The following is a 27,151-nucleotide window of genomic DNA, read 5'->3' on the forward strand; positions in this document are numbered from 1 at the left end:
ATACTCAGATTCTACCTGTCCTCAGTGTTACGTAGGATTGGTCTGGCCTCGTTGCTGCAGCATGCGCCAAGTACTTTGTATCATGTTGCCTATCGTTTGTGGAAAAACTTGTAAGTGAAAACACCTTTAACTCAAGTCCATCAGGAAATAATCAGCACGTGGCATCTTTAACATCTTGTGGGAAAAGGAGAGGGCTGATCCTGTTGGGTGGCTCCCCGAGCAGACTGTCAAAATCATTTGGCAGAATGCCTTGTCGCCAGAACTTTTCAATAAGCACCAAGACATCACTTGGCTGGTGGTGAGATGGGCATGACCTGTGAGAAACTTCAGGTACACCTGGACTCTCTGTACCACTACACACTGCCCTCAAAGTTGCTGTGGGGATGTGGGAAGAGACTGTTACACATCTCCTGCTGGAATGTGCCTTTGCAAAGAAGGTCTAGAGAAAGATGCAGTGGTTATTGTCAAAGTTCATGCCAAGCAGGTCCCTGATGCAGGACTTTGTCGTCTACAGGCTGTTCTCTGGGAAGCACAATGAGGCAAAGTTTGACCGCTCACGGAGGACCATTAAAACAGTGAATGATACCGTTTGGATGGCCTGAAACTTATTGATCCTCCAAAAGAAAAAGTTGACCTCGAACAAATTTTGCAGATTGGTACATTCCAAGGTCGAGGACTATGTGCTGAGGGATGCACTAAAACTTTGGGCAGCTGCCACCAAACACAGTGAGGAAGGAACATATCTAAAGTATTTTTGCCAAAGTATAAAGGACGGTCTGTTCAGTTACCAGACCTTGTCGCAATGCATATGAACTGTGCCTTGCAAGAGTAAGAAATACTTTTGGTTTTGCAACTGCAGCAAATATCGAATTCCAATGTTTGTTTTACTTGATATGCAAAGGCTGAATGCTTTAGAACCTGTGAATACAAATAACTTTAATGAATTTATTTTTGGAATAAAATAAATTATTTTGAACAGTTTTCCCCCCCATGTGTGTACATCACAAATAATTTCCATTTTCAAAGTTTGTGCGAAGATTTGTAGCTCGGGTGCTCGTTGTTGGGTTCTGTTCGCCGAGCTGGAAGTTTTTGTTGCAAACGTTTCGTCCCCTGGCTAGGCGACATCATCAGTACTTGGAAGCCTCCTGCGAAGCGCTTCTTTGACGTTTCCTCCGGTGTTTATAGTGGTCTGTCCCTGCCGCTTCCGGTTGTCAGTTTCAGCTGTCCGCTGTAGTGGTTGGTATATTGGGTCCAGGTCGATGTGTTTGTTGATGCAGTTTGTGGATGAATGCCATGCCTCTAGGAATTCCCTGGCTGTTCTCTGTCTGGCTTGCCCTATGATAGTAGTGTTGTCCCAGTCGAATTCATGTTGCTTGTTGTCTGCGTGTGTGGCTACTAAGGATAGCTGGTCGTGTCGTTTCGTGGCTAGTTGATGTTCATGTATGCGGATTGTTAGCTGTCTTCCTGTTTGTCCTATATAGTGTTTTGTGCAGTCCTTGCATGGTATTTTGTACACTGCATTAGTTTTGTTCATGTTGGGTATCGGGTCCTTCGTTCTGGTGAGTTGTTGTCTGAGCGTGGCTGTTGGTTTGTGTGCCGTTATGAGTCTTAGGGGTCGCAGTAGTCTGGCTGTCAGTTCTGAGATGCTCCTGATGTATGGTAGTGTGGCTAGTCCTTTTGGTTGTGGTATGTCCTCGTTCCGTGGTCTTTCTCTTAGGCATCTGTTGATGAAGTTGCGCGGGTATCCGTTTTTGGCGAATACCTTGTATAGGTGTTCCTCTTCTTCTTTTTGCAGTTCTGGTGTACTGCAGTGTGTTGTGGCCCTTTTGAATAGTGTCCTGATGCAGCTTCGTTTGTGTGTGTTGGGGTGGTTACTTTCATATTTTAGGACTTCGTCTGTGTGTGTGGCTTTCCTGTATACCCTTGTAGTGAATTCTCCGTTCGGTGTTCTCTGTACCATCACGTCGAGGAATGGGAGTTGGCTATCATTTTCTTCTTCTCTCATGAATCGGATTCCTTAGTAGCCACACACGCAGACAACAAGCAACATGAATTCGACTGGGACAACACTCCTATCATAGGGCAAGCCAGACAGAGAACAGCCAGGGAATTCCTAGAGGCATGGCATTCATCCACAAACTCCATCAACAAACACATCGACCTGGACCCAATATACCAACCACTACAGCGGACAGCTGAAACTGACAACCGGAAGCGGCAGGGACAGACCACTATAAACACCGGAGGAAACATCAAAGAAGCGCTTCGCAGGAGGCTCCCAAGCACTGATGATGTCGCCTAGCCAGGGGACGAAACGTCTGCAACAAAAACTTCCAGCTCGGCGAACAGAACCACAACAATTTCCATTTTATTTGCGCGTTTTGATTATAGTCTTTATTCCTTCCAAAGAGCAAATATAATTTATTCAGAAGTTCTGTTAACTTAATTACACCTGACTTAGTCAAATTTCAAATTTGATAAATTCTCACCACTGTTATCAATAATGTTTATCAATATATTTGGTTGGGAGAAGTAGGGTGGGAGCAGGAAGCACTGGAGGGAAGCAAAGTCGGCAGCATAACAGCAACAACAATATTAATAGCTATAGATTCATACAGCACAGAAACAGACGCTTTGGTACTATGTGACCATGCGAACCATGTTTTTAGATTAGATTAGATTAGATTAGATTAGATTAGATTAGATTAGATTAGATTACTTACAGTGTGGAAACAGGCCCTTCGGCCCAACAAGTCCACACCGACCCGCCGAAGCGCAACCCACCCAAACCCCTACATTTACCCCTTCACCTAACACCATGGGCAATTTAGCATGGCCAATTCACCTGACCTGCACATCTTTGGACTGTGGGAGGAAACCCACGCAGACACTGGGAGAATTCGCAAACTCCACACAGTCGCCTGAGTCGAGAATTGAACCCGGGTCTCTGGCGCTGTGAGGCAGCAGTGCTGATCACTGTGCTACCATGCCGCCCGAAAACAAAACTTGGCCCATATCCCTCTAAACCTTTCCTTTTCTAAACCTGTCGAAATATCTTTTAAATGCAGTAACTGTACTCACATCTACTACTTCCTCTGGCAGTTATCTATAATCAATGAGAAATTTCAGCATTTAAATTTTGTTGCAAAGTTGATTTACCTTTGATTGATTTATGTTAAAGTAATTTCACTCAAGATTTTTGCACCCTTCTCCTGAGTGCAAGAGGGGCAAGTGGCTTCATATCAAACCTTGTTAAAGACAAAAGAACTGCAGATGCTGGAATCCAAAATAGACAGGCAAGAGTTCTGAAGAAGCGTTACACCAGAAACGTCAACTTCTCCACCTTCTGATGTTGCCTGGCTTGCTGTGTTCTTCCAGGCAGAAGTGAGGACTGCAGATGCTGGAAACCAGATTTTAGATTAGAGTGGTGCTGGAAAAGCACAGCAGGTCAGGCCACATCCGAGGAACAGGAAAATCGATGTTTCGGGTAAAAGCCCTTCATCAGGAATGGAGGCAGGGAGCCTCCAGGGTGGAGAGATAAGGGGGGTGGGGTGGGGCTGGCGAGAAGGTAGCAAAGAGTACAATAGGTGAATGGGGGTGGGGATGGAGGTGATAGGTCAGAGGTTCTTTCAGCCTCCTGTAATATCAAACCTCAGCCATTAATTTGAATCTTTAATTCAACTTTGTGCTCTTGCCTGTAGTCAATTCCATAACACAGATGCTTGTTGATACATCAAATGTGTCACTTGATTTCCTTATGCCTTGAATTAAGGTGTTAAACCAATAAAGAAATTACAGACATTGGAGCAAGTCAGTTATTACTGCTGGCTGATGATGTTGTTTTCTTTCACAGGGGTTATTAAAAAGGAGAAAATATATCTCAGATACATTGTTGTGCTTCATTTGTAAAGTGAAATGAAATTGTGAATAGCATATACACACACTATATGCTATTTATAAATATTGTCTACTGCAAGTTTGGGCTTTTGGAATGCTATGTTAAACATACAAGTTTGTCCATGCTTCTGGAGTTAAGAATTAATTATTAAAAACTTAACGCCCATAATTCTAATTGAAAAGAAATTACCCAGAGTTCGTAGGGAACTAACCAGAGGACTTTGGGGGAGGACTTTTGAGGTTTCTGACATTTATTGGTCATCTGTGCTGATGTCATTCAAGAATGAAGCATGTATTAAGGTCTGAAGTGTTAAGCAACATTCCTAAGAAAAGGAGTGTAAAGTTCTGACATTTACTTAGCATAAGAAATGCTTCAGACAGAATGTTGGGATATAGTTGGTGAAAACAAAGTGAAGGTTTTGAGAGTTTAAAATAGGGATAGTATAGCACTGGAGGGAATCAAAGTCAGCAGCATCATAACAATAACTAAAAGAGACTTAGCTCCAGCAGATGAATTGAAAATTTAGTTACTTCACCCCATTGAAGAATTAAAAGAAGTTTTTCTCTCCCTTTGAATGAGCTGGTCTGGACTTTGAAAGAAATACAGCACTAGATGTTCTTAGAACTGAAACAATGTTCAAACTTTGGGTATTGGGTCCAACATGAGCAAGGCGAATGTAGTGTACAGAATACCATGCAAGGACTGCACAAAACACTATATAGGACAAACAGGAAGACAGCTAACAATCCGCATACATAAACATCAACTAGCCACGAAACGACACGACCAGCTATCCTTAGTAGCCACACACGCAGACAACAAGCAACATGAATTCGACTGGGACAACACTACTATCATAGGGCAAGCCAGACAGAGAACAGCCAGGGAATTCCTAGAGGCATGGCATTCATCCACAAACTGCATCAACAAACACATCGACCTGGACCCAATATACCAACCACTACAGCGGACAGCTGAAACTGACAACCGGAAGCGGCAGGGACAGACCACTATAAACACCGGAGGAAACGTCAAAGAAGCGCTTCGCAGGAGGCTCCCAAGCACTGATGATGTCGCCTAGCCAGGGGACGAAACGTTTGCAACAAAAACTTCAAGCTCGGCGAACAGAACCACAGCACTGAAACAATGTTTCTAAGTGTACCAAGGTATGTGAATCCTGATATGGAACTGTTCTTTCTATTCAATTATAAAGTGTGTTTTGGCTATTTCTACTGTGTTTAAAACTTTTGAACCAATGTTTAGGGATAAAGTTTTTTTTTCTACGTTATGTTCAGTTCTCTTGTTAATACACTTGTTTGTTTTACTATTAAAACAAAGACTGCAATATTGTATATTATGTTTTGTAAAAGATCACTTTGGTAACAACAATAAAAAAAAACTATCGAATCAGGTTCCTGTTGGGAATGTAATTTGTCTGGTACTAACATCAATGAGGAATTAACCCATAACAATTTGGGCTACTAGATCATAATAACTTAAGTCTTTGGAACTGCACTAACTAGGAAGAAATTGAGATCAGTCTTGACTGTCGTTGTCGTCCTGATTTGCTTGAAGATGTGCTCTTTGAAATAAAGAAGTTGAAAACTTGAAGTCAGATCCAGCAGCTTACATGCCTTTTGCAATAAAATAGTTGGAGGTTGCTCCTACAGGTGGACTGAGCAGAACTGCTGCCACAAGTAAATGTAGGCTTTTTTTTGTTTTCTTTTAATAGCAGTGCAGGCTATGGTTCTTGGTAGCCTAGTCCTATACAGCTGCAGTGGTGATCTCCTGTCTCTCTGTTGGTCTTCAGCTAATTCACCACAAATCCGCACAAAGTTTATGTCATAGCCACTCTTTTAAACACTTCAAAACTTTAAAAGTGGTCGCTACCCCATCTGTGGGACAAGCTTCCACATTAAGTGTTGGGTTAGCCGAGGCATGGAGTACAGATCCAATCATAGGTTAAAAAGGTCATTACTTTGAGTAAAAGACTATCTCAGCCATTGTTTGGATGTTCTTGTTCCCTTGAATTTTTCAGTGAAATCAGAACACTCATTCACACCTCTAGGGAAACAAGAGAGAGTTTATATTTATCCCTGAAGTATTTGCTGAATTTCAAAAGAAGGTCTCATGATTTTTTTTTGCGATAAGAAAATCTGGCCCAGCATCAGCAGGGTCTGAAAAGGCAGTGATGTGACTCCTGAGAACCATTGTGTCAGAGTTCTTGCATTTATTTTAATGTTTTCTTTACTGAGTATAAATGATAGCAATACATTTATGACAACACAAACTATGGGATCAATTACTTCTAATTTTACCATACACTGATGTGGAGGTGCCGGTGTTGGACTGGGGTGGACAAAGTCAGAAGTCACTTGACACCAGGATCTAGTTAAACAGGTTTATTTGAAATAAACTGACAAAGGAGCAGTGCTCTGAAAGCCTATGATTTCAAATAAACCTGTTGGACAATCACCTGGTATCGTGTGACTTCTGATCTTAACCATACACTGTCATGGTAGATGGGATATGTATTTTTCTCTGAATGGAAACTTCTAAAATGACCTGCCAGATTTTTATTGGATTAGTTCTCTAAAGAATGATTCTGCAGAACTTTTGGAATATTACAACACTTCCCAGAGCATGCTGCTTTTCATTCTTTCTTCAGTTTTCCCGATTACTGTCAAAACAGAGCAAGAGCAACTACAACAAAAAAGCCTACAGATTTCCAAGTTACTCCAAGTGGCACCTGACTCCAAACCGCATTACAGCATGATCACATATAGGCATGCACTGAATTCCACTGTTAAGAGCACCTGCCCCGACTTGGAAGGAAACATTTCACCAGTGCTATTCCAAGAGGCCATCACTAAACTGAAACCAATAGTAATTGGGACAGGAGCTGGATCAAAGCAAGGTATTTCTTCAGATTTAATCACTAGATTAACTACCTTCAACTGCTTTTCCAGTGACTTTCTCTCTAACTGAAGGTCAAAAGGTGTCACTGTTCACGAGGTGACACTGTGGCACAGTGTTCAGACACATTTGCAATTTGATATATAAAAAAGCAAGCCTGCACTTACTTTCCAAGCACTGGAAAAATGTTTCCCCTACATTGTTGTTCAAACATTCCCAAGGCTGGTCCATGGTGATGGTTAACAACATTTCAAATGTTTCTCGGGCTGGCTGCATGACCATAAATAACAAAGCAAATGGCATTCCAAATATTGTCTAATGGCAATGACACTGAAGGAAATAACAGCCACCTTTGCCTTGACATTTGATAGAGCTGGTGCTACACAAGGTTGGCCAAGTGTTGATCAGTCTGACAATTTTTACTGTACAACATCTACTAACCATTTTCTAAATACTCAATGTCACTTTCCTCAAAGTAAAACTCTACATTAAAATCAACACCCATTTCCTCAACATTTGTTCACATTCTGATTATTTCATCATCGTTGTCAAAGGCAGCAACTGTAGTATGATTCTACATTTTCAGTGTTTTCTGAAACACAAAATATTTCAAGATGGATCACATTAGAATTACTTCCTTCTTGAACCAAAATAAAGAGATTTCTTAGTAAACCTACTCAGCTGTTACATTTTCTGATGTTTTTCAAGTGAAGTGATTTTGTTTTGTTTGAGCTGTAAGAAGAATGTCCAATAGGTCAGGTAGTTCCTTGAAGGGTTGCAACTGTACTTGATTACTTGCATAACACACTGAAGGTAGCTCTTTCTTCCACTTTGTCGCAGCATTATATGAACATTCCTCTGATCTATTGCCAATATTATACCTGGGTCTGAATCCTAGTCATGATGAGGATGTAATGAAAGCTTCCTGACTTGCAGCACTCAATCTTTTAGCTTTCCGTTTCTGGAAACTTCTTGTTTTCTTACTGCAGCTTCATCATCTTCCCTTTCTCTCACTATTGCCACTCCTTGCATCAACTTTTTGTTCCAGCCTCAATCTTGTCTGGTTCTGAATGCAATCTGTCACTTTCCCTGACCAAGTAATAATGCATTGTGTCTCAGAATATAAATGAAACAAAGAAGGATGAATATTGCCAAAAGGACACATTTTGGAAATGTTTTTCATCATGCATTCATTCAGATAATTTGCAACAATGTTACTGTAGGGGGGAAAACAGCATATAAACTATATGAGGGACTGCAGATGCTGGAGATCAGAGCTGAAAAATATGTTGCTGGAAAAGCGCAGCAGGTCAGGCAGCATCCAAGGAGCAGGAGGATCGACATTTCGGGCATAAGCCCTTCTTCAGGAGCCTGAAAAAGGGCTTATGCCCGAAAGGTCGATTCTCCGGCTCTTTGGATGCTGCCTCAGCTGCGCTTTTCCAGCAACACATATATGAGGGAATAGGTGACCAAGTTGACAAGTGGAGTCTGATTGAATGAGGGGTTGCCATAGAGAATACACCAGTCAACGACGTCTGGCAGTTAATTGCAAAGCTTTGTTTAAATTTCAAATCAGACGGTTTTAGAACGTTGAACATAAAACATTCTAGCGCGGTACAGGCCCTTCAGCCCTCGATGCTGCACCTACTTCTACCACCTCCCCTGGCAATGTATTCCAGGCACCTACTATCCTCTGTGTTAAGAAAAAGTTAAACAAAGCTTTGCAGTTAACTGTCAGACATCATTGACTAGTGTCCCCATGGCAACCCTTATTCAATCTGACTCCACTTGCCAACATTCTCTCATTCCTTTCTCCCCTCTCACTTTAAACCTTTGCCCCCTAGTATTTGATTACCACCCTGGGAAAAAGACTCATGATCCACCCTATCCATGCCTCAGAAGTGTATAAAATTATCAGGTCGTCCCTCAGCCTCCAACGCTTTAGCAAGGTTATCCAACCTCCCCCTCTAGCTAATACATTCCAATCCAGGCAATATGCCGGTTACCTTGTTTGCACTCTCTTTAAATTCTCCAGATCCATCACATAGTGTAGTGATCAGAATAGCACACAATACTCCAAGTTTGGCCCCACTGAAATTTTATACAACTGCAACATGACTTGCCAACTTTTATACTCAAATGACCCAAACGATGAAGGCAAGCATGCTGTAAGTCTTCTTTATCACCTCATCCATTTTAGTCGTCACTTTCAGGGAGTTATGGACTTGCACCCCAAGATCCCTCTGTATGTAAAATGCTCCTAAGGATTCTGCCATTTACCGTATACTTTCCTCTTGCATTTGACCTCCCAAAATGCTTCACCTCAGACTTCTCTGGATTAAATTCCACTTGTCATTTGCCTGCTCAAGTTTCCAATTGATCTCTATGCTGCTGTATCCTTTGATAACCTTCCTTCTGATCAGCAACTCCACCAATTTTCATATCATCTCCAAACTTACTAATCAGATCACCTACATTTTCATCCAAATCATTTGTATATATTACAAAAAAAAAGGGTCTCAGCACTGATCCTTGAGTAACACTACTGGTCACAGACCTCCAGTCAGAAAATTGCCCCTCCAAGCCAATTTTGTATTTAACTTGCCAACTCACCATGGATTCCATGCAACTTGATCTTCTATACCAATCCATCGTGAGGGGCCTTGTCAAATGCTTTCATAAAATCCATGTAGACTACATCCATTGGCGTACCTTCATCAATCAACTTCGTGTCCTTCTCAAAATAAACTCAAATCAAGCATATGAGACAAGTCATCCTGACATAAAGCCATACTGACTATTCCGTTGAAGTCCATTCTTCTCCAAATACGAGTAAATCCAGCCCCTAAGAATCCTCTCCAATAATTTCCCTAATATTGATGTGAGTCTCACCAGTCATACTTTTCTGGATTACTTTCTTGCCCATCTTGAACAAAACAACAGCATTAGCTATCCTCCAGTCTTCTGGGTCCTTGCCTGTGTCTAAACACAACACAAAGGTCTCTGTCAAGGCCCCAGGAATCTTCTCTCTTGCCTCCTTCATTATCCTTAGATAGATCCCATCAGGCCCCGGGGACTTGTCCATCTTAAGTTTTTTTCAAGATACCCAACACCACCTCCTTCTTAATATCAACATACCCCCTCCCTAATCTTATGATTATTCTTTTTGGTGAATACCGATGTGAAGTACGCATTAAAGGATTTCACCTACTTTCTCTGGTTCCACACATAAATTCCCTCCTTTGTCCTTCATTGGACCTACTCTTTCCCTAGTTACCCTCTTGCTCCTAATACACATTTAGGAAATTTAGATTTAGGAAACTGAAATCTAACACATGCTTTCTTTTTATTTTTGGCTAAACTTTCAACATCTCTTGTCATCTAAGGATTCTGAACCTTACTACCCTTACCTTTTATCTTCAGAGAAACATTCTAGTCCTGAATTCTGATCAACTGGTCTTTAAAAGACTCCCACATGTTAGATGTAGATTAACCCTCAAAAAGCAGTCCCAAGTCTAATTTCTCCAGCTCCCGACTAATACTGTTGGAGTTAGCTTTTCTTCAATTTAGCTCTTTAACTCGAAGACCAGTCTCATCCTTATCTGTGACTATCTTGAAACTTATGAAATATGGTCGTTGTACCCAAAATGCTTCCCCACTGAAATGTTAATCATTCTGCCAGACTCATTCCCCAATACAAGGTTTAATATGATTCTTTCCATAGTTGGACTCCTGAAGAAGGGCTTATGCCCGAAACGTCGATTCTCCTGTTCCCTGGATGCTGCCTGACCTGCTGCGCTTTTCCAGCAACACATTTTCAGCTCTATCTCATATTGTGTCAAGAACCCTTCTGAATGCACCTAACAAATTCGACTCCATCTAAGCCCCTGACACTAAGAGAGCCCCAGTTAATATTGGAAAAATTAAAAAATCATCCACGACAACAACCGTGTGGTTTTTACACCTTTCCATGTTCACACATCTCCTGCTGGCTATGAAAAGCCTATAGTATAACCCCATCATAGTGACTGCACCTTCCTTTGTCTTAAATTCTACACATATGGCATCTGTGGATGACACCTTCAAGATGTCCTCTGATAGTACAGCTGTGACATTCTCCTTAATCAGTAATGCAACTGCCCCATTCTCTACCTCTCCTGAAATATCCAAACCCTGGGAATATTGAGTTGCCAGTCCTACCCTTCTCTCAATCAGGTTTCTGTAATGGCTGCCACAACATAGGCCCATGTACTAATCCATGCTCTAAGCTCATCTGCCTTACCTATTATAGGCCTTGCACTAAAATAAACATGCTCCTGACTGCCAGTCCTGCTGTGTTCATTAACTTGGCCCAGTCCATTCTCTTGTTAGACTTCCTTGACCTAACATTGACCTTCTCCTCAATCACTTCACAATCTAACCTGCTGCTCTGTTTCCCCATGCCTCACCAGCATTAAGATGCACATAACACTTACAATTGAAGACAAAATACACGATTTTGCATCATATTCAAAGTTTTCTCAATTTTGCTCAAAATTATTTCCAGAATTCACACTTCTAAGAAAATCTGTTCAGACCAAAGCATACCTTATCTACATACTGTACTTTACAGGTAAATTTCCTTCATTATAACAAAGTCAATTTAACCTAAGAGCAAATTACTGACATGGTTGAGAAATTAGTTGAGTGGCAAGCTACAGAACATTGAGACAATGGATAGGTACTCAAATTGGTAGAATGTGGTGTCCCACAAGGATCTATGTTAGGCCACAATTCTTCACAATATTTATTAATGACTTGAAAATTGGAATAGAAAGTCATACATGCAAATGTGTTGAAAACACAAAGTTAGGTGGGACTTTAGACAATGTAGATGATAACAAAGTTATGAAGGGATTTCGATAAACTAGTTGACTGAACGTAATCTGCCACAGTTTTGCCCAAAGTATGCAAATTTGAGGTTATCCATTTTGGACCAAAAAAAGGATAGATCAGGGTACTTCCTAGATGATATGAAGTTAAATACAATGGATAGAGTCATAGAGATGAACAGCATGGAAACAGACCCTTCGGTCCAACCTGTCCATGCCGACCAGATATCCCAACCCAATCGAGTCCCACCTGCCAGCACCTGGCCCATATCCCTTCAAACCCTTCCTATTCATATACCCATCCAAATGCCTCTTGCAATTGTCCCAGCCTCCACCACTTCCTCCAGCAGCTCATTCCATACACAAACCACCCTCTGTGTGAAAACATTGTCCCTTAGGTCTCTTTTATATCTTTCCCCTCTCACCCTAAACCTATGCCCTCTACTTCTGGACTCCCCCACCCCAGGGAAAAGACTTTGCCTATTTACCCTGTCCATGCCCCTCATAATTTTGTAAACCTCTATAAAGGTCACCCCTCAGCCTCCGACGCTCCAGGGAAAACAGCCCCAGCCTGTTCAGCCTCTCCCTATAGCTCAAATCCTCCAACCCTGGCAACATCCTTGTAAATCTTTTCTGAACCCTTTCAAGTTTCACAACATCTTTCCAATAGGAAGAAGATCAGAATTGCAATGTTCTAACAGTGGCCTAACCAATGTCCTGTACAGCCGTAACATGACCTCCCAACTCCTGTACACAATACTCTGACCAATAAAGGAAAGCATACCAAACGCCTTCTTCACTATCCTATCTACCTGCAACTCCACTTTCAAGGAGCGATGAACCTGCACTCCAAGGTCTCTTTGCTCAGCAACACTCCCTAGGACCTTACTATTAAGTGTATAAGTCCTGCTAAGATTTGCTTTCCCAAAATGCAGCACCTCACATTTATCGGAATTGAACTCCATCTGCCACTTCTCAGCCCATTGGTCCATCTGGTCCAGATCCTGTTATAATCTGAGGTAACCCTCTTCGCAGTCCACTACACCTCCAATTTTGATGTCATCTGCAAACTGACTAACTGTACCTCTTATGCTCACATCCAAATCATTTATGTAAATGACAAAAAGTAGTGGACCCAGCACCGATCCTTGTGGCACTCCACTGGTCACAGGCCTCCGGTCTGAAAAACAACCCTCCACCACCACCACCCTCTGACTTCTACCTTTGAGCCAGTTCTGTACACAAATGGCTAGTTCTCCCTGTATTCCATGAGATCTAACCTTGCTAATCAGTGTCCCATGGGGAACCTTGTCGAATGCCTTACTGGTCCATATAGATCACATCTACTAGTGTTCAAAGACACTTGGAGTTTCGCTGCATAGCTCTTTAAAATGCCATAAACATGTGCAGAAAATAATCAAGAAATCTAATGGAATGCTAGCCTCTACACCAAGAGAACTGGAGTATAAGAGTGCAGGCATTATGTTGCAGTTATACAAAACACTGGTTAGACCTCTCGGAGTCCTGAATGCAGAACTTCATAGGGATTTATTGCCTTTGGAGGGAGTATAACATAGGTTTACAATAATGATAGCTTGACTGCAGTGGTTAAGAGAGAAAGTGAGGGCTGCAGATGCTGGAGATCAGAGCTGAAAATGTGTTGCTGGAAAAGCGCAGCAGTTCAGGCAGCATCCAAGGAACAGGAGAATCGACGTTTCGGGCATAAGCCCTTCTTCAGGAATGAGGAAAGTGTGTCCAGCAGGCTAAGATAAAAGGTAGGGCGGAGGGACTTGGGGGAGGGGCTTTGGAAATGCGATAGATGGAGGGAGGGCAAGGTGAGGGTGATAGGCCGGAGTGGGGTGGGGGCGGAGAGGTCAGGAAGATGATTGCAGGTTAGGAAGGTGGTGCTGAGTTCGAGGGATTTGACTGAGACAAGGTGGGGGGAGGGGAAATGAGGAAACTGGAGAAATCTGAGTTCATCCCTTGTGGTTGGAGGGTTCCCAGGCAGAAGATGAGGCGCTCTTCCTCCAACCGTCATGTTGCCATGGTCTGGCGATGGAGGGGTCCAAGGACCTGCATGTCCTTGGTGGAGTGGGAGGGGGAGTTGAAGTGTTGGGCTACGGCGTGGTTGGGTTGGTTGGTCCGAGGTGTCCCAGAGGTGTTCTCTGAAACGTTCCGCAAGTAGGCGGCCTGTCTCCCCAATACAGAGGAGGCCACATCGGGTGCAGCGGATGCAATAGATGATGTGTGTGGAGGTGCAGGTGAATTTGTGGCGGATATGGAAGTGTCCCTTGGGGCCTTGGAGGGAAGTAAGGGGTGAGGTGTGGGCGCAAGTTTTGTATTTCTTGCGGTTGCAGGGGAAGGTGCCAGGAGTGGAGGTTGGGTTGGTGGGGGGTGTAGACCTGACGAGGGAGTCACGGAGGGAGTGGTCTTTTCGGAATGCTGATAGGGGAGGGGAGGGAAATATATCCCTGGTGGTGGGGTCCGTTTGGAGGTGGCAGTGGTTAAGAGGAGAGATTATACAAATTAGGCCGGTCTTCTCTACAATTTTGAAGGATCTGATCAAAGTCTAAAAGATAGTAACAGGAAAAGACATGGTAGATAAAGATAAACTTTTCCACTGGTTTGGGATTCTAGATCTAGGGGACGTACTTTAAGAGTTAGGGCCAGACCATTCAGAAAAGATGTTAGGAAGCACTGCTACGCACAAAGCGTGCAGACATTTGCAACTCTCTTCCACAAACAGCAGTGAATATTAAATGAGTTGTTAACTTTAAATCTGTAATAGACTTTTTTTGTTAAGGAAAAGTATTCAGGGTTATGGACCAAAGGCAAGTATATGGAGTTAGGCCACAAATCAACCATGATCTCATTGAATGATGGAACAGACTGAAGGTCTAAAGGGGCTGAATGACCTACTCTTATTCCTGTACGATACATTTTTGTAGTAAGAACATTCAAAAGCAATATTAATAGAGGATAAATGCAAAGGGGTTGCAGGAATATTGGGACAATGGTATATGCATGCACAAATCAGAGAGACAGCATAAGTAGAGCATAATGAGCTTTATTAATAAAAGCATTGAGTGCAAGAGCAAAGAGCAGATGTTGAATTTGTATAAAACACTTGTTAGACCTCAGCTAGAATATTATGGACACTTCTGGGCACTACATTTAAAAAAAAAAGATATGACTATATTGGACAAAATGCAAAAACTATTTACAAGAAGAGTTCCAGGGATGAAGAACTTCAATTATGAAGATAGAATGAAGAGGTTGGGGACTGTTCTCCATGCAGAGGAGAACACTAAGAGGAGATGTGATAGAGGTTTTCAAGATCATAAGTGAGTTGGACAGGCTATAGAGAGAAATTGTTACTTCTCATGAAAATAACAAGAATAACAGGGAGATTTGATTCCCTAAAGTGTAGAAACAGGCCCTTCAGCCCAACCAATCCACATCTGCAAAAGAAGCAAGGATGAAGTGAGGAAAACATTTTTTCACTCAGTAAGTCAAGGTATGGAAAGCACCTCCTGCAAGTGTAGTGAAGGCAGGTTCAATTGAAGTATTCAAGAGGGCATTTGTTGATTATTTGGATAAAAATAATGTGCAAGGGTGTGGGGTTAAAAGCAAGAGATTGGGACTAAGTAACATGTTCATTTAACAAACTAGTGCAGGGACGTCCTTTTTCCCCTATATAATACTTCTGTGATTCTGTTATAATTTTATTAGAAGCTTGTGAAAAAGAAACAAATAGACAAGCCATATTAAAGGTCATTCTTCGTTATTACCGTAATAATCAGTACCTATTACAACACAATTTTTTCAACATCCAATATGGCAAACAGATTAATTTAATCAGACATACCATCTCTTTGACATTTAACAGGAGATTCATACAGAAATATTTTGATACCTCAGGACAAATAGAAGCTGTGCCTGTCACTGGACTTGAAACGTTAACCTTGCTTTCTCTCCACATATGCTCCCAGACCGGCTGAGTTTCTCCAGCAAATCAGTTTTTGGTTTAGATTCCTAGCATCCACAGTTTTATGTCATTTATTAATTGTCCGGTCTACAAAAAATTACAACTCAGAAGATTATCAGACTGCTTTGAATGCTGGGATAATCCAAAGTCCATAGCTGTATATTACTTACCTGGCAAAATAACATTCAGGCAGGGTCAACAAACAAAGTTTGTATTTCAAGAAGGATAGCACAATCCATACTTGGTAGTTCAACACAAACATCATTAAATTGCTAAACTGTTCCTGTCATGTAAACAACCAACTCTAATCATAACCACAGGCGAGTTTGATGAATCGAGGTGCAACCAAACAATTCTCTCACCTGCTGTCCTAAAAAATGAAGTGCAAACATTAAAACCGAATCACAATAGGGGAAATATTTGTCATAACATTCAATGTATTCAACATTCAAGGCAGGAACGTACATCATCCGTTACTTGATTTTATAAAGGGGCTGTCAAAAAAGGCCGACTCGGAACGTATCACAGTTTCTGGGCCCAGAGGACAGTGACATAAAGTCCCTGACATAATTTAAGTAGAATCCGAACCACATATTGCTAGCTTTATGATCATAAGATATTCATAACTGATCATCAGTGGCAGTTAACAATATAAAAATGTGCTTACACTTACCTTGGACGCTGAAAACACTTGGTTCACCAACTTATCCACAAATCGCGCTGATCATTCCTACGCACTGCAGTCCCTCCAACAACAATCAAGCTAATTGGTGCAGAGCGCTTTACAAACATGCGGGTTCCCGGCCCACTTGTGACAATGATTGGTTCGTCGTTACGGAGTCTGTTTATCTATTGGCTTCTATGTACGGCGATTAAACTAAGTTCCGCAATTACATTGGCCATCGTGGAAAGGGGGCGGACGTCAACGTGAAATCCCGCCTTACACGAGATGCGATTGGTGCATATGGGACCAGCAAGCCGGACTAGCTCTGATTGCTTTCTTCGTACGTCAATCATCGGCAACGGCGCTCAGCCGCATGTCGATTGGTTACTAACTCTGCCAATTATATGTATTTTCAACCTATTGGACAGCATTGATGTCAATCATTACTACCGTGATTGTGATCGGTGGAATGCCGAAACAAGGGGGCGGCGGCGTAGTGCTGTTCGATGTGAGGGAGACCGTGCGGGTTTGCTTGCTGTACACCACAGGAGGAGGAGGAGAAGAAGAAGAAGGTGCGGGTGAAGGAGCGATTTCGCTGGCTGTGATTTGAAGCTCTTTGCTCCCTTTTCCCTGTTAAAATTCTCAGTGGTTCCCTCCCTCCTTTCATTGAATATACTTCAGGTCGAGATCTTCCCTCCCCTCCTCCCCCACCCCTTCTTCTAGGTACATTAATCCGGCGAGAAGTGAGTGGCTTGAGGGCAAACTCTGCAGCAGGTCTGGGTTTTTTTCCCCCCCTCCGGAAAGGAGGTACGAGAACCCCTTTCAGATAAATCCTTTTCAGAAAGGGGTGGGGGAATTAAAAAGGTTCTTGGTTTCTACAATTTCCGAACCGTATTTTTTTTTTGTTTGTTCGTTTCTCTTGTTTCCCCTCCATTTCCCGGGGGTGAACGAGGTGGAAGATTTTTCTTCTTCCCCCCCCCCCCCCCAAAAAAAAATTGTGTTTGAAAGACGCCGTTAAGTCAGGCCGAAAGCAGGAGCAGCACCAACAACAAAAAAGGAAGAGGCGGGCAACGCTCTCTGCTGTTTGTTCTGGTGGAAGAAGCGGTTTATTTTTGGAAGAGTGGTCCGGTACAACTTAAACAAAAGGTGTTGCAATTAATCTGTTTTGGGACGCCCTCCCCGGTTCGAGAAGGAAACCTCTCCTAAGCTGGCAGTGCAGAATTAAGGTATGCCATGAACAATATCATCAACACCATTCGTGGAAGGATTTCCGAGGATGGACGATTTGTATTTCGAGCATTTATTTTGATTTTGTTTTCATTTTGAGATAAAAGCATCCGGCTGTTTACGTTAGTGCATTTAATTAATTCCCAGCTACCTGTTAACGGATCCCGATTTTTACCAATGATTTTTCAATAGCGGAAACTAGTATGACCAGGAAAGAAGGAGTTCCTGATTGTGGAGCACGACCAGGTTGAGTCCAAATCATGTGAAACTTGATCATTTACAATTATATATCTTTGTAACGATCTCTGCTCTTCTGTATATTTTGGAAAGCTGTTTCAAACGTATTTAGCTTGAGGATGTTGTGGCAAACTGCAAGGCGAACTAATACTATGAAATGTCGAGTTTGGATTGTTTGGAGTACAGTCAAACCCAGTTATTGGGAGTTATTTAAATCTTTCCAAAAATGCTTGCTGCTTCTATGGTAGCAAAGCTGTGATTTTCTAATTCGATACTACGACAGTGGAGGAATTTCGTTAGTGTTAAAGATGTAACTAATGGTTTGTTGGCAACCCGTGCATTTTCTAGCTATCTGGTGCCCTGTCATGTTTTTCTCTACAAAGTTTATAGTTTGTAGTCTAAATTTTCGTGTGTAAGGAATGCGTAACCCCTAAATGTCAATGGTCCTCCTTTTGATAATGAATTAAGGCGTTTGAATTAACACGATTGTAGTGCAAGTAATTTTATTGTGGCTATTGGAGTTCTGAAATGTCTTTGTGCGACAGCAAGTAGAGTCGAATTAAGGTTTAATCTTTTTCAGGAATACTGTAAGCAGTTCTTTTGTTTAGAGTTTAATTCTAGAACGTGGCTATGTAAGAACGTGGACTGTAATGTTTTACGTTGTTTACAACTTTCAATGAAAAGCGGACTCCGCCTCTGCTATTTACACCATGCAGTCTGCTGGTGGAGTGAGAATTTGTTTTGTTGATCGTGGCAGGTGGACACGTTGCAGACGTGAAGAGGTAGAATATTATTCCTGTTGTCGAACGCATTCGAGCATGGTTGGTTTCAGCGTTTTTGCGTGAGCAAACTGAGTTGAAATAGCTATTTCGGGCTCTAAATCTTTTTCAAATGTGTGGTTCAGCGTCAGAGGTTTGTTTGATTGTTCTTATGAAGCACCGAAACACATTTTTGCTATGTCAAAGGCGCTACGTTAATGCAATTATTGGCGAATTTAGTGAATGCAAATCTTTCCTAACAATCGCGTCCTTCATGATTTTAGGACGGTCTCATATTATTTTGGAGCCAACAAAGTAGTTTTGAAATATAATCACCATGTAAGTGAATGTGTCAACAAATTTACAACGTAGTACGGTTCAACCGACAGCCATGCCATGAGGCAATTTAAACCGGTTTGTTTGGGAAACAAATGTAATGCAGCATACCAGGGAAACTCCGCACTCTGGTCCCGTCGGATCTTGTTTCCTGACTCGGCAAACAGGTCCTCGTGCAGAAAATACCAAAATTATATCACTTTTTTTTCCTCCCAGCACTATATTGAAATGTTGGCCAAGATTTTGTAATTAAAAGTGAATTTGTATTTGAACCTGCAACCAGGCGTTCACAAATTTTGGAGAGATACAAAGTTGGCATTCTTAAGTCCTGACATCAGGTTGGATCTTGCTTTTCAGTCCGAATGTTTCTACAAAAGGTATAGACGGAGGAACTATTCCTTTGAAATATTTAGATGTGCACTTGGGATGACAACGCTATGGGCACAGTGCTGGAAGATTGGATTAGAATAGTTATGTTCAGAAAGTGAGGACTGCAGATGCTGGAGATCAGAGATGAAAATGTGTTGCTGGAAAAGCGCAGCAGGTCAGGCAGCATCCATAGAACGTCGGCATAAGCCCGAAACGTCGATTCTCCTGTTCCTTGGATGCTGCCTGACCTGCTGCGCTTTTCCAGCAACACATTTTCAGCTTAGAATAGTTATGTGGCTATTTTTGACTAACGTGGATGAAACTGGCCGAAAGGCCTCTTTCCACGCTACAGATCTCTGACCCCAGTGAGCTGTGTGGGAGCACTTTAACAGTCCTTCAAAGTTTTTTGGGTTTCCATCATTCTCAAAAAGAATATTCCTGAAATACTACAAATTGTCTTGTTTATCCATACTCGAGTAAGGGCTGTTAAAACAACATTGTGTAAAATAAACAGGGTGCAAGAATAATCCTAGTTTATAATGATAAATTTCTTAATTATCTGCTTTTTAATCTCTAGACTCAACTGAACTATCCCCGTTTTTACCCACTATTTTAGGAAAAATGTTGCTGTTTGATTGGACTTGTACATGATTACTGCTTGAAGTTTTCAGACTTGTTCAGGACAGATGTGTATAGATTTCATACTTCTATATTGTGGGACCAATAAATAGTTGTGGTGGTAGAGTTCTGTCTCCACCTAAAACAGTTTAAAGTGTATTTGGCAGCTCTTATGTAGAAAAGCAAATTCCCTTGTCCAGTTCTCTTCCTCAGATGTGACGCAGCATGTTGAAAGTGCACCTGATATTTAGCTTGCTGGTTGGATTGTACGTGGAATTCAAGTTTGTTTGAATTTTCTCCTTTTTTTTTTGAAGTCTGAATCTTTATGCTAGTGTCAAGGCATGATAACATTGGCTGATATTGGGAATTAATATGGGGGATGTTCTGCATGATTCTGTACTGCAACACTCAAGCATGCTTTTTGGACTCTGTGACAAGTGAATGTCCCATTTGGGACTGTGGAGGACTTGGTTTAGAATTAGAATAGGTTTATTGACTTGTGTACTCGAGTACAGTGAAAAGTTTACAATGCCCCCCTCATGGTGTCAGCACCGAGGTACCAATTTTAGATACAGAATAGATTTCAAGTTACATTACCTGACAGTGTAAATGTAGAATCAGTCTTGGGTTACACTGCTGTATGTCCCACCTTTTAATCTCTTTTTTGGTTGGAGTTTCAAAGTTGTCTTTTGTCAACCAGGGGTTCAATCCTCGCTGGTTCGTGGGAGCATGTGAAATTGGGGAAACTGTCCAGTCTGTTTCATTCATCTGTTCTCACCCCTTTACCTCCCTTCAAAAACCATGAATGGGGTTCTCCTTATCCTCACTTTCCATTCCACTAGCCTTTTTATACAATGGATCATGTTGAGGTGACAAAGGGTATTCTTGTACTCTTTGCTGTACCAATACAGTATTCTGAAGGGGCTGTTCCCAAGTAAATTTCCTGTCACTCCTAACATCCTTTAAGTCCCTAAAGCACATTTCCAGGCCAGTACAAGAGATGGAATCCTGCCCATTTACCACCACTTTTTCCAACTGTCCAAGATTCCAGATGCTCTTTCCCAGTGAAACAGATTTAATTGTACTTCTTTCAATCTAGACTGGAGGCCTGTGACCAGTAGAGTGCCACAAGGATTGGTGCTGGGCCCACCTCTTTTTGTCATTTATGTAAATGATTTTGATGTGTTCATGGGTATAGTTAGTCAGTTTGCAGATGACACCAAAATTGGAGGTTTAGTGGACAGCGAAGAAGGTTACCTCAAAGTACAATAGGATCTTGATCGGACAGGCCAGTGGGCTGAGGAGTGGCAAACGGAGTTTAATTCAGATAAATGCGAGGTGCTGCATTTTGGGAAAGCAAATCTTAGCAGGACTTATACACTTAATGGTAAGGTCCTCGAGAGTGTTGCAGAACAAAGAGACCTTGGAGTGCAGGTTCATAGCTCCTTGAAAGTGGAGTTGCAGGTAGACAGGACAGTGAAGGCGGCGTTTGGTACGCTTTCCTTTATTGGTCATAGAATAAAGTACAGGAGTTGGGAGGTCATGTTGCAGCTGTACAGGACATAGGTTAGGCCACTGTTGGAATATTGCGTGCATTTCTGGTCTCCTTCCTATCGGAAAGATTTTGTGAAACGTGAAAGGGTTCAGAAAAGATTTACAAAGATGTCACCAGGATTGGAGGATTTGAGCTATAGGGAGAGGCTGAACGGGCTGGGGCTGTTTTCCCTGGAATGTCGAAGGCTGAAGGATGACCTTATAGAGGTTTATAAAATCATGAGGGGCATGGACAGGATAAATAGACAAGGTATTTTCCCTGGGTTGTGGGAGTCCAGAACTAGAGGGCATAGGTTTAGGATGAGAGGGGAAAGATATAAAAGAGACCTAAAGGGCAACTTTTTCACGCAGAGGGTGGTATGCTTATGGAATGAACTGCCAGAGAAAGTGGTGGAGGCTGGTACAATTGCAACATTTAAAAGGCATTTGGGTGGGTATATGAATAGGAAGGGTTTAGAGGGATATGGGCTGGGTGCTGGCAAAGATCTGGTCAGCATGGACAAGTCTGTTTTTAATGCTGTACATCTCTTTGACTGTATGACTCTAGTCTCCTGTTTTCGCTGCTCACAATATCCTCTGCCTTGAGGAGACCTGTTTCTGATTTGGTGATCACTGTATGGAATATGTCCACTGTCTGCAATCGTGACTCTGAGCTTCTGGTTGTCTGCCATTTTAGTTCCCTGTTTTGCTCCCATCCTAACCATATTGATCATGGCCTGCATGAAGCAAAGCACAAACTTGAGCAATGGTGCCATTTTTCTTGACTCGGCACTCTTGAATAAATAAAGTTTACCAGGTTAAGATCATAACCTCTGCCTTCAAGTTGCTCCTTTTTCTCTTTGCTGTTTTTTCTTCTTGTCCCTGTCTGGATGTTGCATTCAGGTGATTGCTGTCGAACTACTCATGTCTCAGTTGGAAACGACCTTTTTTCTTTAGAGTGCCTATTACTACTGTTGACTGTAACATCATCCAATCTTTTGTAATTTCATCTTTTCCATCTTGGTCCTATTACTGACTTGCCTTGTTTTTCAGCCCCTTTTTCCTCCACTGGTTTAAAATTTCTTATGTTTCTCTCTTTACATCTGATGCAAAATGATCTCAACTTGTGAAATTAATTTTGTTTCTTTCCATGGATACTGCCTGACCCTCTGGATATATTCAGTTTTGTTTAGTCAATTTGCTTTCCAGCATCTGCAATATTTTGATTTTGTATTAGTCAGTCATTTATCTCCTAATTCCCAGATTTGGAACCAGTCCTTTTATTTTGGATAACTTTTTTTTGTGTAACATTTTTACATTCGCCTTTTGTTGGGAAGTTGCTGCTGTAAGGGGAAAAAATTATTCTGCCTCCTGTCTGTTTTTCTGACAAATTTTCTGTTGAATATGTTGTTGGGCATAATTCTTGCCAGAATTTTTATGTTTTGTTGTTTTCGCAATATAACTTTTTTCATTTGAAGCTTAAACTTTTAAATGCAGATAAAATGGAGCATCTGGTTCAGAATCTGATAAGAACTCCCTTGTAGATGGAACTCAAACAAGCCTGAATTAATTACATCTCCCAAGTATTGGTACGTGTCCCAGACATTTGATAAACATATTGATTTACGGGGTCAGAATAGAAAGCCAGGGTCAGAATAGAAAGCCAGGGTCATTACACAGTATGTGGACAAACTTAAAACAATGGCTGACTCACCTTTTTGACTCTTGTTGCAGACCTGATGCCTACAGCTCTTCCAGCAAGTGAGGTATTTTTAGTTTGTTACAGCTAAATTAGTTTCCATCGTTTGGTGAAACCTAAAAGGTTATACTGTCTTGTCTTTCATATCAAAGAAGAATACAGCTTTAGTGGGAAGAGAATAATCAGAAGATGGGGCCCGTCGAGACCAGCGTGGCAATTTGTGGAGCCTGGAGAACTGTGGTTTTAAATGGATACTTTGCATCGGTCATCACTGCAGGGAAAGAAGGTATAGAAATCTGAGGGGGGTGGGGGGGAGGAGAAGGTGGACTGATATATATTTGAGTGAATTAGCCAAGAGAGCGAGCGACGAGAATGAGAATATTAGTTGTTTTGGCAGGTTTGAAAATAGATGAATCCCCAGATGCAGGTAAGATGTACCTGAGGCATCTGTGAGAGGCAAGGGAAGAGATTGCTGGGACTTGGACAATAGTTTACAACTGCTCTCTGGTCAAGGGGTAACAGAGGACTGGAGAACAGTTAACGTTATTATAATTCAAGCAGGTTGATTGGGATAAATATGCAAACTACAGGCTAGTGAGTCTAATATCTTTGATAGGGAAACTTTTGCAAGCGGGAAAATAATCTGAGGGACCCAATTAATCTTTACTTGGAGAGACCAGGACTAATCATGGTCTAGCTTTGTCAGGGCAATGTCATACTCTCAAATTTGATTTCATTTTTTGAGTGGACTAGCTGTGAAGATGAGGGTAGTATAGATGATCTAGTTTACATGAACTTTACTAAGGCTTTTGAAAAGGTCTTACATAGCAGACTGCCTAAGAAACTAAGCCAGTGGGATCTAGGGCGCTTTTGCAAATTGGATCTGAATTGGCTTAATGGCAGGAAGCAGAGGGTAATGGTAGAAGGGTGTTTTTGTGACTGGAAACCTACCTCCAGTGGCATACCACCGAGTTCACTGGGTCACTTGTTGTTTACTGTGTATATTAATGATCTAGATTGTACTCTACCTGACTTTCTATGTAGGAAAGTGTGAGGTCATGCACTTTGGTGGGAAGAATAGGGGCATAGGCTATTTTTTAAATGGTTGGGGGGCGCAGGGGGTGGAAAAAGAGAGAAATTCAGAAGTGCAAAGAGAATTGGGAGTTCTAGTCCAGAATTCTCTCAAGGCAAACTTGCAGGTTGAGTCAGAAGTTGGGAAGGCAAATGCAATGATGTCATTTATTTTGAGAGGACTTGAATATAAAAGCAAGTATGAACTTCTGAGGCTCTGGTCAGGCCACATTTGGAGTATTATGCACAGTTTTTGGTCCCTGTATTCTCAGGAAGGATGTACTGGCTGTGGAGTGTGTTCAGAGGAAGTTCAGAAGAATGGTCCCAGCAATGAAACGCTTAACATATATAGATATAGAATCCCTACAGTGTGGAAACATGCCCTTTGGTCCAACAGGTCCACACTGACCCTCCGAAGAGTAACCCACCCAGCCATTTCTCGACATGTATCCCTGACGAATACACCTAATCTACACACCCCTGAACACTATGGGCAATTTAGCATGGCCAGTTCACCTAACCTGCACATCTTTGGATTGTGGGAGGAAACTGGAGCACCCTGAGGAAACCCGCACAGACAGTCACCCGAAGCAGGAATTAAGCCTGGGTCCCTGGCACTGTGATGCAGCAGGGCTAACCACTGAGCCACTGTGCCGCCCCCAAGAAAAGTTTGCGGACTCTAGGTCTATACTTGACGGAACTTGGAAGCAAGAGGGGGATTGAATGGGAACTTAGAGAATGCTGAATGACTTGGACAGCATAGATGTTGGGAACATCTTTCTGTTGGTCGGAAAGACTCTGAGCAGAGGGCACAGCCATAGAGTAAAGGGAAGACCTTTTTTTAGAATGGAGATAAGGAAGAAACTACTTCAGCCAGAGAGTGGTGAATCTATGGCATTCACTGCCGCAGAAGCTACGGACGCCAGGTCATTGAGTATATTTAAGATGGTGATAAGTTCTTGAGTATCAAGAGTTACAGGGAGAAAGTGCGGGGATGGGGATGAGGAACCTGTTCGCCATGATTAAATGGCAGAACAAACACTAATGGGCTTAATGGCCTAATTTCTGCTCCTAAGATTAATGGTCTTATGGAATGTTGGAGATATGATCAAGTTTGCAAATGACGTGAAGAATGTTGTGATAAATAAGAAGGAAAGCTTTAAACCAGAGGATGATACAGATGGACTGAACAATGTCAAATGGAACTTTATCCTGAAAAGTGAAGTAATGCATTCCATCTTAAAGACAGCAAGGCAAGTGGATAAGATGGTTAAGAAGGCTGCTGAGCTACTTGCCTTTATTAGTCAAGACATTGAATACAAGAGCATTATGATGGAGCTGTATATAATAAATCAGTCAACAGCTTGAATACTGTGTCCAATTCTGATCATTCCACTATAGGAAGGGTGTGATTGCACGAGAGAGATTGCAGAAGAGATTCATCAAAATGTTAGTTAGGCGCGAGCAACTCAACTATGAGGTTGTGAAATAACCAGGAGAGGCAGAGTTTAAAGATGAGGTGTAGGAGATTTGGATGGTATTTGAAGGAAATGGATTTTTTTTAACCCAGAGTTATGGGTATCTCAAACTTACTGCCTAAAAGGGTTGGAACCTTCAAGGCATTTAAGAACTACTTCAATGCACACTTAAAGTGCCATAACACACCCAGGCTTCTGGCCAAATGCTAGAAAATGGGATTAGAACAGATGGTTGTTTGATGGGCATGGAAATGGTGGACCTCTTTCTGTACTGAATAAATACTCTGGCTCTTGATCTGTTTTGAGGATATTCCAGTGCATGCCACACTGTGGTGAGAGCTGGAACTGAGCACTATTCTGTTGTTTTCGTTTAGCTGAAGGAGAGATTTTCATTGCAGCTGAGATTTTGAGTGCTGCAGGTCACTGAGAAAAGATAATCAATGTGAATGACAGGCCTGCTATATAAACAGAAAATGAAGTTTGCTTTTTCTTCTGTGGGGAATGCAATGAATTATTGGCATTGCTCTAATGGTTAAGATAAATGTCTCTTTCAGCAGCATTATAAAACAAGTATGATTGTTCAAAGTTTGTGAGAAGATTGTGAGATCGGCGCAACATCGAGGGCCAAAGGGCCTGTACTGCGCTGTATTCTTCTATGTTCTATTTGTAGCTTGGGTGCTCGTTGTTGTGGTTCTGTTCGCCGAGCTGGGAATTTGTGTTGCAGACGTTTCGTTCCCTGTCTAGGTGACATCCCCAGTGTTTCGGAGCCTCCTGTGAAGCTTCACAGGAGGCTCCCAAGCACTGAGGATGTCACCTAGACGGGACGAAACGTCTGCAACACATTCCCAGCTCGACGAACAATCATACTTGTTGTGGTTCTGTATCAAGAAATATTATGCCAGGTGACCAAAAGCTTGGTCAAAGAGGTCTTTAAAGTGGGCTGAGGAAGCAGATAGTCAGAAGCAGTAGGGAGGAAAATAAGAAATTAGTGTCCAGGTGACTAAATTTATGCCAACTAATAGTGAGATTGCAGGGCAGACCAGAATTAGAGGAACAAATATGCCCTGAAGGGTATATACTGCCTTGTAGAGCAGTGGTCATGTCTTTATCTCTGGAGCAGGAGTTCTAAACTGATGTCCTATCTGCTGCAGAGCTGTGTCATAATATGTCCAAACAGATCAATTTAAAAATGCATCTTGAAGGATTATGTGGTTGGAGATTAGAGAGAGAGAAAGGGATAGGAGAATCAGAATAGCCATTTTAGAATAAAGATGCTTAACTGGGAGTCAGTATAGGTTAGTGAGTACAGTGTGACTTGCTGCCAGTTTAGAGACAGTGTTATGAAAATGTGGGCGTGCTTTTCCTTTTTTTTAAGAGCATTAAAAGCAACAGAACAACCTGACAAGCACCGCATGTTCTGAAAAAAGATATAATGTAACCTTTTGGTCCAGCAGTTAGGGTAGCTGGTTGCCTGGAGACAAAAACAGA

The 27,151-nt window shown here is 41.9% G+C and overlaps 2 protein-coding genes across 12 annotated transcripts in view; one reads left to right on the plus strand and one right to left on the minus strand.

Annotated features, from left to right (window-relative positions):
* tango2 (transport and golgi organization 2 homolog (Drosophila)) overlaps positions 1-16,467 on the minus strand; it is a 214,006-nt gene extending 197,539 nt beyond the window's left edge. The window contains exon 1 of one of the 3 annotated variants that reach the window (XM_087999878.1): positions 16,347-16,467. The gene's annotated coding sequence lies outside the window, so the exon portion shown is untranslated. The remainder of the gene's footprint in view (positions 1-16,346) is intronic. The other 2 variants (XM_087999876.1, XM_087999877.1) reach the window with 2 other exon arrangements.
* Positions 16,468-16,935: 468 nt separating this feature from the next.
* Positions 16,936-27,151, plus strand: part of arvcfb (ARVCF delta catenin family member b) — a 322,810-nt gene continuing 312,594 nt past the window's right edge. For 5 of the 9 annotated variants that reach the window (XM_043715409.2, XM_043715407.2, XM_087999879.1 and 2 more), the window contains exon 1: positions 16,937-17,563. The gene's annotated coding sequence lies outside the window, so the exon portion shown is untranslated. Of the gene's footprint in view, positions 17,564-23,380; positions 23,401-27,151 lie in introns of those variants that run through there. The other 4 variants (XM_043715402.2, XM_043715404.2, XM_087999881.1 and 1 more) reach the window with 4 other exon arrangements.

Source organism: Chiloscyllium plagiosum, unplaced genomic scaffold (genome assembly GCF_037043375.1).
Source record: "Chiloscyllium plagiosum isolate Xiang-an unplaced genomic scaffold, Cpla_swu_hap1 HiC_scaffold_24, whole genome shotgun sequence".
Taxonomy (NCBI): domain Eukaryota; kingdom Metazoa; phylum Chordata; class Chondrichthyes; order Orectolobiformes; family Hemiscylliidae; genus Chiloscyllium; species Chiloscyllium plagiosum.